General features: G+C 38.7%; 2 long non-coding RNA genes across 8 annotated transcripts in view; one reads left to right on the top strand and one right to left on the bottom strand.

The window, feature by feature from the left end:
* The window catches only part of LOC108447046, a 19,334-nt gene extending 9,220 nt beyond the window's left edge, over positions 1 to 10,114 (top strand). For 2 of the 7 annotated variants that reach the window (XR_001862426.1, XR_001862425.1), the window contains exons 3-8: positions 794 to 894; positions 1,009 to 1,138; positions 4,052 to 6,000; positions 6,807 to 6,911; positions 7,685 to 7,777; positions 8,356 to 10,114. This is a non-coding gene — a long non-coding RNA (uncharacterized LOC108447046). The remainder of the gene's footprint in view (positions 1 to 793; positions 895 to 1,008; positions 1,139 to 4,051; positions 6,001 to 6,806; positions 6,912 to 7,684; positions 7,778 to 8,355) is intronic. The other 5 variants (XR_001862430.1, XR_001862428.1, XR_001862431.1 and 2 more) reach the window with 5 other exon arrangements.
* On the bottom strand, positions 7,153 to 9,454 carry LOC108447047. Its single transcript, XR_001862432.1, has 2 exons — positions 9,368 to 9,454; positions 7,153 to 7,325 (listed from the first exon to the last, which is right to left on the bottom strand). It is a non-coding gene; the product is annotated as an uncharacterized LOC108447047 (long non-coding RNA).
* Positions 10,115 to 11,826: the final 1,712 nt, after the last annotated feature.

The following is an 11,826-nucleotide window of genomic DNA, read 5'->3' as shown; positions in this document are numbered from 1 at the left end:
AGCAGGAATACTGTGATTATTAAACTGAGAGCTATAGTTTGTAGTGCTAAGTTAAAAATTCTTGTAGCTGCAGGAGACCATAGTGTTACCTGATAAAGGTATAGGATAATTAAGAAACGTGCTTGAATCTAAGATATCTCAGACATACACACACACACACAGACAAGCACTGTCAGGCAGGTGTTACATGAGGTAGTTCACAATAATTTCTGAAACTGGGTCTGTACACAAACACAACTAGATCTCATATATATGATTAAAGATAGATTAGAAACAGAATGAGAGATATCATAGTCACATCTGTTTAACTTACAAGCTAAGTAATCATCTGAAGACTGGAAACTAATATCTTCACATCTCTATTAAATATTTCAATGCTATTTGTCGGCATTCTTCTGAAAAGACTCACTGAATATTCCATTTTCTTTGGCAGACTGTGTTGACAGATGCACATCTTTAATAACAGAAACACTTGTTATACATTTCCAAAATTATCTGATCAGCTTTGTACAAACAAGAACTTTTCCATCAACTTGATACATGACTATGTATTTTACATATATGCAGTTTTCACCATGTACAATATTCAAGATGTTTTAAAATATCTCCCATACAATTGTACATAAATGTTACATTTATTTTTAAAATGTGATTTTTCCATGGCAAAAAAAATACCCTGTTGATCCATCTTTTCTTTTATGCTTTATAAGAACTCAGTTTCAACTGTACTTGTAAATATATGTATATTTTAATGTTACAAGTATAGATATTAATATCTAGGTGATCTGTTAAGTGCAGTTACTCTCAAGGAGAGGACATACAGACCTCGTCATCTGGAGATGAGAGAGCCACAACCTTCCAGGGATCCTCTGCCAGTATTTCACCACCCTCATGGTAAATAATTTTTCCTAATCCCTGATCAGAATTTCTCTTGGTCTGACTTCTGCAGGTTGCCTCTTTCCTGTCCTTGTGCACATCTAAAAAAACCTGTCTTTGTTTTCTTTGTAGCCTCTTGTGAAGTATTTCCAGGCAGCAGTAGGTCTCCCTGCCCTCTTGGCCTTTTCAAGGCTGAAGAACCACAGTGCCCTCGGCCTCTCCTCACAGGTTTCCTGCTATAGCCTCCACTGGAGTAGTGCCAGTAGGTTAATGTGTTTCTTGTACTGTAGGAGATGCAGTAATTAAATTAAAATTTTTCATTTATAACATCTATTTTTTGTTCATACACTTACTGATAGTGTAACACCTGTTATGTCTTCTACAGCTGTACCTTCTTTTTGGGTTTTGTCCTGTTTGGTTTAGTTGGATGTACTTCTACTGCAGCTTTCCGTTGTGTTCCTCTGAAGTCCAAATTTCTCCTTGCACTGCCAGTTCTTTGGTTACCTTACTTGCCACTAACTAGACAACCCATGTTTCAGCATGTTATAGGCTTTCCAGGTGACACCCCCCCCCCTTTTAATTTTTCTTCTCTTTTCTATTTTCAAAATCTTCTTCTACTTCCTGGATACATTTGGAAGAAGCTGGAACCCAAGGGTATAGTCCCCTCTGAAGAGCTAGTTAACACACTACCCTTGGACCAACAAAGTTTAGGACAGACAGTACCTAGAGGAGAGGATCCAGGGTTTTAAAATGACGAGATTAGGAAAGCTCTTCTGAGTTTGACTCTGTAAAATTTCTGGCAGCACTTGGCTCTGTCGTGCTGCTGTATGGCGTGTTTCTGAGTTTCATCTGCAAGTCACTGAGAACAGAGGATACTCGGGACTTAGCAGAAATTATTCTCCCTTTTGAAGGATCAAGCTCTTGAGGAACCCCCACTGTTAGGAATATGACCTCTTCAGGTACTTAAAATTACTTAATTAGCATTATAAACATTAGAAAGAACAAGATCATTCTAGCAAAGGTAATAGAGCTGTAATTGCAGGTGTTACAGAATTTAGTACAAAAGATGGGTGTTTCCAATATTTGTTTTAAAGTCTTTTAAAAGGCTATATAAAGAAGGGAAGCAAGCAAGCTATCAGGTAGTGGGTTTTTCCCCTCTATGTTTTTGTGAACTAGGATTAAAGGGAACACCTAACAAGCATCTTGTTATTAAATTTGCCCGTGACAAATAGTGCAGCTGCATGTAGTGTGCAAGAACATCTGTAGAATCATGACACATGCAGAATTCCCCCACACTGAGAGCGTGACACTATACTGAAAACAATTGAGTTGTAGAAGCAATATAAATACATTTTATATAATCCTTCTCCACCTTCTCCTCCCCCTTATCTTTTGAATCATGTTAACTACAGGATTCTGTCATTTCTCCACAGGATCAGTAAAAAAAGTATAAAAGTGACTAAGCATTTCAGAATTATCCTCTTCTCTCATTAGCAGCATTTCTTATCTGAAGAAACAAAAAAGAAAGAATAACCAGTGGCAGAAATGCACTAGACAGACACCAAAGCTTACTCCAAATGGAACTTGACATGGTTTGCAGACGCAATTTAACTCTTGAGAAATCAAAGAGTGATTTTCTGTGTCAGCATCTTGTGTGGTTGTTCAGTTCAAAGTGAGCAGTCGGATTGCTGCCAGTCTTTACTTCACCCATGTAAATGACAGCACAAAGTACCGTGATATGTGATATCACAAAGTGCTGTGGAAAAATATGTCTAAAATCTATCGATTTCTAAAGTAAGGGGAATCTCCTTGCCTGGGATTTTGTGAGTTCCCACAGTTTACCGTTCAAATGAAGCTATGGTAGAACTTGGTAGATGACCCTTCTGGCTCCACATGGTCATAAAGAAGGACTGTGCCTTTTTCAAAATCCTTGAAGGCTTTTCCCAAAAATTATTTTAATAAAATATTTGCTTCTTTCTTCTAATGTTCTGTTGTTTGCCCTCTGAAATAGTTTCTCTGCAATCTTTAGATTTTAAAAGTAAGACATTTTGTAATTGCAATGCAAACACTGATTTTTGTAATGTCTGAGGTTGTCTAAAGACTATGTGATGATAATACCATGACAAGGCAAACACATGCATGTTATGAACACCTGGATCATCATCAGTAGATACAAAAATGCTGCTAGCAAGGATTTTCTTGCTATTTTCTAAGTCCATGAGAGACTTTTCTCTCACGCAGAAGAGGTAGCAGGGAATGTAAACAACCAAGCCACCTGCAACCTTGGAAAGTCTTGTTTATGGTATAGTAGAAAAATATTTTGACAATGGATGTTTTAGGATTTTAGCCAATCACCCCCAAGGGGTGGCTGGTCCTTTGTCCAATTAGACTATGAAGAAAAAAGTCTATGAAAGAATTTGTAAAATAATTAAATAAATCAATCTTGCTGCACAATTCCTGCCTGCTGGATCTTCTCTCCTCCTCCTCCCTATGGCTGCGGGACATGGTGATATACCCTAGGGCCCAGGCCTGCAGTAATAATCATCAACTTGTTTCTTTGAAACATCTTACTTTCAGTCATGTTATCAGCACAGGCCTGATAACCATGTGAAGCTCCAAGTTAATTTCCAGATTTTTTATGCAGACTGCAAGGCAAGCATGAAGCTACAAGAGCCAGCCATCTTGATCGTAATTTTCAACTCCTTGCCCATAAAATTCTGCAACCCAACTGCAAAAACACTATGCTTATGACATATTCCTGTAAGGATTTTATTGATAGCGTACATTTTTAGTTAACTTGCTGATACTCTTTGGTCAAGTCCTTTGAACTCTTGCTTCATGCACCACCTGAAAAAACCTTGTTTTCCTATTTCAGAGAAACATACTGTCCATAAATGAGAATGGTTTTAAAGCACTCTGGTGACTGGAAAGTATGCAAATACAACTCATATCACCTGATGACATATGCTTACTAGTAATGGTATATTTATCTCTTACTTAAATTAGATATGATTCATCATTTAATAATACAATGATTTTTAACATCCACTTCCTGGTTTGCATGTCCAGTAACTGCTTGCACAAGGTACTGTGCACAAGGTCATGTGCATCAGCATAGCAGAAAGGAACAGCATACATCCTGCAGAGCTGGAAAATGCTTTTATTAACTTTTCAGTGTCTGCAACTTTCTCATGGAGAGGGGCACATCCGGTGGCCAGATGTAACTGCAATCAGCTGTGGCCACTCCAAGCTAGAAATGAGTGTCTGAGCATCATGCTCACTAATCCTTCCACTGCAGTGCCTGTGTTCTGGCTGGTCTCTTGGGTAAGTGCCTCAACAGCTCCTTGTAGTCCTGGGCTCTAGTTAATATAAACAGTGGCACAATTTTTAACAAGTTAGCACTATAAGGAGTTGTGGAACAATGTACCAGGGAAAGCTACATTTATATGATAAGTAAAATGGAGCACTAGAATTCCCCTCTTGCGGATGTTACTTTAAATAAATGAAAGAGTTTTGTGGTGATTTTAAAAGTTTTATTTTATTTTCCTCATGATGAAGATGCAGTGATTCATGGAGGGAAAACACATACACATAGATATATTCACTGTGGATAAGTGAATTGAGAAATAAAGATTATGAAATAAATACTGTTCTTTTGGTTTAGACCCAGAGGAGTGAAATTCAGCATCAAAATTATAAATGTTATAGCCGATCTAATTCTTTTAGTTGTTTTTCTTTGCTTGCATTTTTGCTGCCATGTCTTGTTGTTTACAGCTTCTCAGCCAGAAGAATATCCCTAAGCAAATTACTGTCAGAAGCCAAAAAAAGTATCCATAATTCATCCTAAAGTGCTGTCAACTTAATTTTAAAGTAATTTTTCTGCTTTATGAGTCCAGGCTGAAATGGTAAGTTTGCAAATCCATAAATCAAACGACAGGAAATAAAGGAAATATATACCTTTGTTTAAAATATTCTGTTTTCCTAAAACTTCATTGTAAGCATAGTTTTTATTAATTAAAACTTCAATTACTAGAAAGAGAAGAAAGAAACAAAACTGTGAACTGTATTCTGTACAACTGTACACATCTGTGTTGTGACTCCAGAGCCATCTCCTGGGCTATAGAGAAGTTTTTCTAGATTTATAATAGCAGAAAATAATTTAGATTGTGTATTCCTCTGAACACAATGAGGAGCACGTGTGTGTTTGTGAATTAGGCTAAGCCTGTTGAGGCCTAGGCCTGTAAAAGGCACACTGTCCTGTGAGGTCTCCTGCGTTTGCAAGTTCTGTTCTGGGGCCCTGTGCAGGTGTGCAGACACTCACAAAACGTCCTCAGTTTCCAAATGGTTCCAAACTGACCTCACACATCTCGAGTAACAGTGAAGCTGATTCAAGTTCTTTAGCTGTAAGAGACACATTAGAGAGCAGGTGTGAAAGCCTTCTGTGGAAAATCGTTCACTGAAAATCTGCTGAAACCTGTGTCCCTGAGTGCAAGAACAGCAGTCTGGCAGCGAGTGTGAGCATGGTCTTGTTTGTGCTCTTCTGCACACTGGGGGAAATTGTGCAGAATTCCTGGTCCCAGGACTCAGTTTACCACCACAGAAGGAGCGGAGCCTCAGTGTGTGTTCCAGCTCAGAACTGCCACCAGCAGCTACTGAATAGCAGCCATGTTCTGAATCTCAACACACCATGAAAATCCTCCTTTAATCAAATACTCCCGGGGGAGCGAGAAATTCAAGATGCACTTCCAGCCTGGGAAGTGCATCCACACCACTAGGTCAATACTTGGCATAAAGAGCTTTTTGCTTGTTGATGTGGTGTGGGGGCTGGGGGACAGGACAAGCAAAACCAACAGGCAGCACATGAGGTAACATGAGGGCAGCAAGAAAGAAGAAAAGGTACAGAACTGAGTGGGGCACTGTGGTGGCTGGGTTAGAAAGCATTTTGCTTCTCAGCTTGAACTGTTTAATTAGGGAATTTCACAGTAATTTTGACTAAGCTTAACGAGTAACAAATTCAGTGCTCTGGCTCACTAAATTCTTTCTTGCAGTCTAAATAAGGTGCAAAGCTCAGAGCTGAAGGAATTCAGTGCCTTAACAGCACTTTCTCTCCAGCCTGCACTGTAGGTAAGTGCTGTCCTATGGCAACCTTTTTGGGGTCAAGTGATTTAGAGAGCTTAGATGAGGCTGGGGTTCAGGATCCCTATATTCAGACACAATCCTGATAGCAGAGGCTGTGAGGAGATGTTTTCTGACATTCACTAGAGGGGCAGGGGAGGGAAGGGAGGACTCAGCTCTAGGAGAGATAGTAGGTACAGCTAAACTAGAAGGAGGGGAAGGGCTCAGGAATATAATGAGGAGGTGGGGGAAATGACACTGGAATAAAAGGGTGAGTATATGAGATACACACTCATCCCGGCCTTCCTCTGTTCAAAGCACTCCCTCCAAGGGTGGGTACAAGACTTGAATAGAGGGGATGGATGTCAAAATATTTCATAAGGAATATAGTGCAATAAATCAGAGAAAAAGGGCAGAATGGAGGTAAGGAGCAAATGGTAGGAGAATTATTTTAGTTCTAAGTGAATGATTATGTCTCCTGAGTGATTACATATCAGGATGGTGCTGTGTTGGGGAAGATTGTTCAGCTAGATAGGAAGGAGTACTCAAATTACAATCATTGAACTGTAGTAAATGCAAGGGTGCAAATAAGATAAGAAAAATAGACAAGTAAAAATCCAGCTGGAGTCAACGTGTCTCGGGCACTGCAACCCTTGGGAGTTAATGTAACTATCATACAGGTGTAAGAAGAGTTTTCAGAGGAAGCTACTTTGAATACTTGTAGAACATAATCAGAGAGAGAGCTGACTATTAAAAATACTCTGAATGTAACTTGCAAGTACTGGGTTAAGTACAAGATCAGTAATTTCTTCCAGGTTTGTGCCAGAACAGGACCACCAGCAAGAAATACCTACAGTATGACATGCACCTATAGAGTCATCCCAGTATGGGGCTGGTGAAGGACAAGAGATACAATGCCAGTATGTGGTATCCCATTCATTATACTGTGATTAATTGAAAGTTGGAAAGGGCTTGAGCAGAGTTGTTATGGTTGCTGGGGCATTAACACCTTGGGCAGCATCAGGCATTCAGAAGAAAGAGAGTTGCCGTGTTTCCTTCATAGCTCCACGTCAGTTTTTACTCACACTAGCACTTGTCCCTTTTTGATTCAAATAGATAATTTACACATTTGAAACAGATGTTGACTTTTATCCAGTTGTTCCCCAGTCCTGAGGTTTGATCTTATGCCAGTGATGACTGTAAATATAAGACCATGGACTTTTTATGTGGCCGTAGTATTGCCAGGCACTGCTGTCACTTTTCTATTTAGCAATTGTTGTAGTATCCATCCACTCACTGACCAGATCAAGACCTTTTGTTCCTGGAATAGGGACCTGGAATAATAAAGGTTAAGTTTTAAATTTCTACTTACAGAAGCTAGTATGTCCCAGAATTCACTCACTTGTTTTTTTTGTAAAAAAATGCAGCAGCACTGGGGAAAAATGTATTTGTCCTTACTTCACCCAAAAGTCAAGGGATAAAAAAAGATGAGGATTCCTGCACTGAATCCAACAGTCCTTATTTAGTGTCCAAGAGGTTACTGGGAACTTAGTACTGGGGAATTTCTGAACTCATCTTTGCTCCATGTAGAGCAAGGTCAGGAATTACTATGCAAACCATTGCCAGTTATTCTTTCAGATGTTTAAAATTACAGTTATATTGCTTTATTTATATACTTGTATTTTATTTCCAGGTCTGTTGTGAGAACATGGAGCTGCATGTCACAGCATGTCTTTTCCGTGGGTTAAGGGAGACTGTCCTAACACTCCCAGCTTCTGCTGCCCAGGTACCTTCTGCTGAAGCAATCCTTTGGTACCATGGAGGGTTAGTCACACGGTGCTGGTCGATTATGTGCCACCTGTTACGTGCACAAGTATATGAGAATATAGCAAGGAAAAGAGAATAACAAAGCTTTAGGGGTTTTCTGTCCCTAACAGTCAGTGTAGTAAGTTGGAACAAACTGCAAAAACCCCGAGTTATTTTCCTCAGTAGTTCGGTGTTCAGGGAGACCCAGAGCATAGGGACAGTTGCTGCCCTTCCCCAGATGCCATTCCCCCCTTCCCCAGACTGGCTTTCTGGCCAAAGTTAATGATTCATAAGATTCTGCACTGATTTCACTGTGAGCTTACACATTTGCATAAGTAAAAGCTTCTGCAGCTTCTGTAGAGAGATTCTTAGTGAAATTGCAGCACAAAACATTGATATTATGTAATTATGGTAGTTCATCTTAACTTAAATGAAATTGTTACTTTAAACTTGCTCTAAGTGGCTCACAATGGAACTTTTGTATGACACACCTACAAAACAAATGAGTTAATCACAATATGTGTCATTTTTAATTTTTCTCTTTCATTTTTCTTTCAGTCATTCTCTCTTTGTAATTAGCATGAAGACTACCCTTCAGTCAAAACTAGCCACCTGGAAAGTTTCAGCTTGTAATATGCAGCTTTTTTTGTGAATTATGAATGTGCAAAAAGAGACCTTTCTCCTTACACCCACTTCCTTGTATAATTCAAATATGAATGAATTTTATTCAGGCTTGCCAAAAAATCATATTTCAGCTGATAACAAGCATGAAAAATTTCAGATGAAAGGGATTTTTTAAAAAAGAAATAGAATATTCTGAGCATGGGAGAACAGCAGGTTAAGACAGAAGTCTCAGTGCAGCCTTAACTGTAACAATTGCTATCAAGCAAATACTATATCCAAGCACTAAATCTTGCTTTGTGCTGCCCTGGTGCATGGTAGCAGGGACAGAGTAGAATAATAAAAGCTGGTCCCCTTATGCAAACAGCAGGGCACAGCACTTGACAGAGTACAAGAAGGTGAGCCTGCCTGCTGTCCTGGCTTGCTAACCACATTCCTAGGGTCTGTGGGTTAGTTGTCAGCTCTAGCTCCAGTCAGATAGCAAAATGTACTTCAAGCACGAGCAAAGGGAATGTTTTGGCCCTTTCCAGAAGAACATTGCCTCCAAATATACTGTTCTATTAAATAAAGTATTTGAAGGAATTAGTGTAAGCCACATGATGGTTCAACAGGTCAAAAAGGGAATGGAATCAGTGCCAGGCTTTTTTCTGATTAACTGTGTATTTAAAAATATATATATCTGTGAAGAAGGTATTATCTCCACAAAGCAGAATAAAATTTGGGCTCATGCCAGTACCACTTTGAAAATAAACTATAACAGTGAGGAAAAGTTACCATCTGGAACATTTCTGCATCATATTTTTTCTTGTTCCTAATAAAGCTTTGGTGATAAGTCCAGCTCTCCTTTTCTACCCAGAAAACAGGATTAAAACTCCCATTCATTTACTATGGGTTTATTAAAAAAATACACATTACAGTGGCTAAACAGTAGTGAATGCTAAAGTATTACCTTGTAGGTTCACAGATCCACATCAATTAGAGGATCAACTGAGAGGATTTGCAAGTGGCAAGCTTGGACATAAAAAATCCCCTTCCAGTCTGACGTAAGTTGACTGTTGCAAGTTGAGCTTGGCAGCAAGTGACCAAAATTGAGTTGTCAGCATCCTCCTGCATAGTGGAAGAAGTTGTTGCTTTCTCTGCAGATGCAAGAGTTTCTATGGGAAAACAGAACATAATCATGATGCTGAATGTTTCTGTGGATTGGTAATGTCTCTAATACATAGATCACTTGTGCAAATTCAGTCCCAGCTGGATGGGAAATTATTGAAAATGGTTGTTGTTTGATTGATATAAAATGAGTTGTCAGCTTGATTCAAAGCCTTCAAGGCAGATGTCCACAGCATTATTGGCACCTGTCAGAAGCAAAGGATTCCTTGGTGCAGAGTAACAACTACTCATGCAACCACCCAAAACAGTCCTTGTGTGCCAGGGCTCAGAGAAGAAGGCAGAAAAAAATAATCCTTACTTCTGGCCAGGGTCTTTTATGCCATAAAGTCAATAAGAGATTTGACATGACACAAGCTTTTCCCTGGGATCCTGGCTAGACACTATCAGCTCTTCTGCTGTTTGGTCAACACTTTCCCTAAGAATTAGAAGAAAACTCACACATTTGGTTACTTACTATTATTGTCATGGTAAAGGTGTATTTATAAAGACCAGTTAATAAAGAAATTTTTACATGTTTGCTTATAAAAAATGCTGTGAATAATTTTATTTTCCTTGAGAAATTGTCCTTACAAAATACAACTACAGAAATAAGAGAATGTCTTCTCAGCAAAAACTAAGACAAAGAAACAGCCAGTACAGCAGTGTCAGTATTACACTGCTTGCTAATAGTAAACAGTGACCTACTGTTTACCACAGAGCAGATTAAAACGGATTTTTTTCCTGTACATCACTAGTTGTCATATGGTTATTACTGCCTTTGACCAAGTGTGGTACAGCTAACAACAGGAATGAATTCTATTTCCCATTACCAATCTGTCGAGCTGGCCGCCTTCTTCATGGGGCTGGTGCTTTGGGAGGTACTAGCTGAAGGACTTTCCATTAAAACTCATTTTACTGTCTTCATCTAGCACATGGCTCAACTTTCCTTCTTTCCTTTCATCTCTGTTTCCTCCTTTAGATTATTTTTCATTATGCCTCCCCCCCAGCATACCCACACTTTGCCTTTCATCTCTCTACGTATGCTATTCCAGCACTTGTCAGGCCCAGCAGGAGGCACATGGGAGAACCAAACAATATGATATGTTAGGTGGAAGAAAATATTGGAACAATCATTTATTGTCACACTTTAAAGAGGCCTTCTATGTTATTTATTTTATTATTCTGTATTAGGTACATGGTTTAGTTTTACAGGCATTATTAATCACTAAAATACATTACACTTTCAGCCAGGATGTTAACGTTCTAAATGCATTCATCTTGCTTCTTCAAACAGAAACAATGGGCCTTCTGCACTGCCCTCCCTCCCCTTTAGTCAATAAATCCTTTCTATTGATTCAGGAAATAAGTCTTAAACCCTGTTTTATATTTTAAGTTCCACTAGCCACACTCAGCCATATAATTTTGCTTAATAACAAATGGATCTTCTATTTTTGCTGTTTATTATGTGTTTGGTTATCAAACTCAACTTGAAAGTACTGGGTAGAAGAGGACAAAACCTATAATGGCAGTAAGCCACCGCAAGAGATTTCCTAAATGAATGTTGCAATAAAATAAAGTTATCTATAAAAAGTGTACAAGTGTGTGTGTATAAAAAGCAGTCTCATCAGTAGATGAATGATAAATGAAAAATCCATCAGTGAGTATGGATTCCCTTGAGCCAGACTGGATCAACAGACAATATGGATTTTTGAAAATTCATGGCTTTGCCATTATTTATTCTCTCCTGAAATACCCATTGCAAATCTCAGACAGATAATTAGAGAATTATCATATTGCTTGACTAAGTAGTGCAAATTATATTAGATTCTATGTATCCCAACCCTGGGCAGAATCATTAGTGTTGTTTAATTGTTACAAATATAGTCATCAGATTTTAATAAATTGCCTTCATTGTCAATATCCACAATTGACTACTTCTCTTAATGCTCGTGGATAGGTTAGTTACCAGGTAATCTTACAGTTAATATATACCACAATGAAGCAAAAATGTAAGAAAATGCAAAGGTCAAAACCATGTTTCTATTATGAAAAAAATGAATGATAATGACATAATTTTTTCAGCTCATCAGGTTCTTTGCTAAGTGCCTCTGTTATTGCCAGATCAGTAGTGTATAACAAAGAAGTGCTTTCTGTAGGCTGCTTCATTAGCCTGCCCTGTAGGACCTCACCTCAGACCTTTCACTAATCTGTTGGCCAGCTCAATAGCCTTGTTAGTTCTATTCACTTCTTCCTGGCAGCGGA

This window comes from Corvus brachyrhynchos, unplaced genomic scaffold, assembly GCF_000691975.1.
Source record: "Corvus brachyrhynchos isolate BGI_N302 unplaced genomic scaffold, ASM69197v1 scaffold255, whole genome shotgun sequence".
In the NCBI taxonomy this organism is placed as follows: Eukaryota; Metazoa; Chordata; class Aves; order Passeriformes; family Corvidae; genus Corvus; species Corvus brachyrhynchos.
The sequence above is the reverse complement of the archived record's forward strand: the minus strand, read 5'-3'. Positions and strand labels throughout refer to the sequence as shown.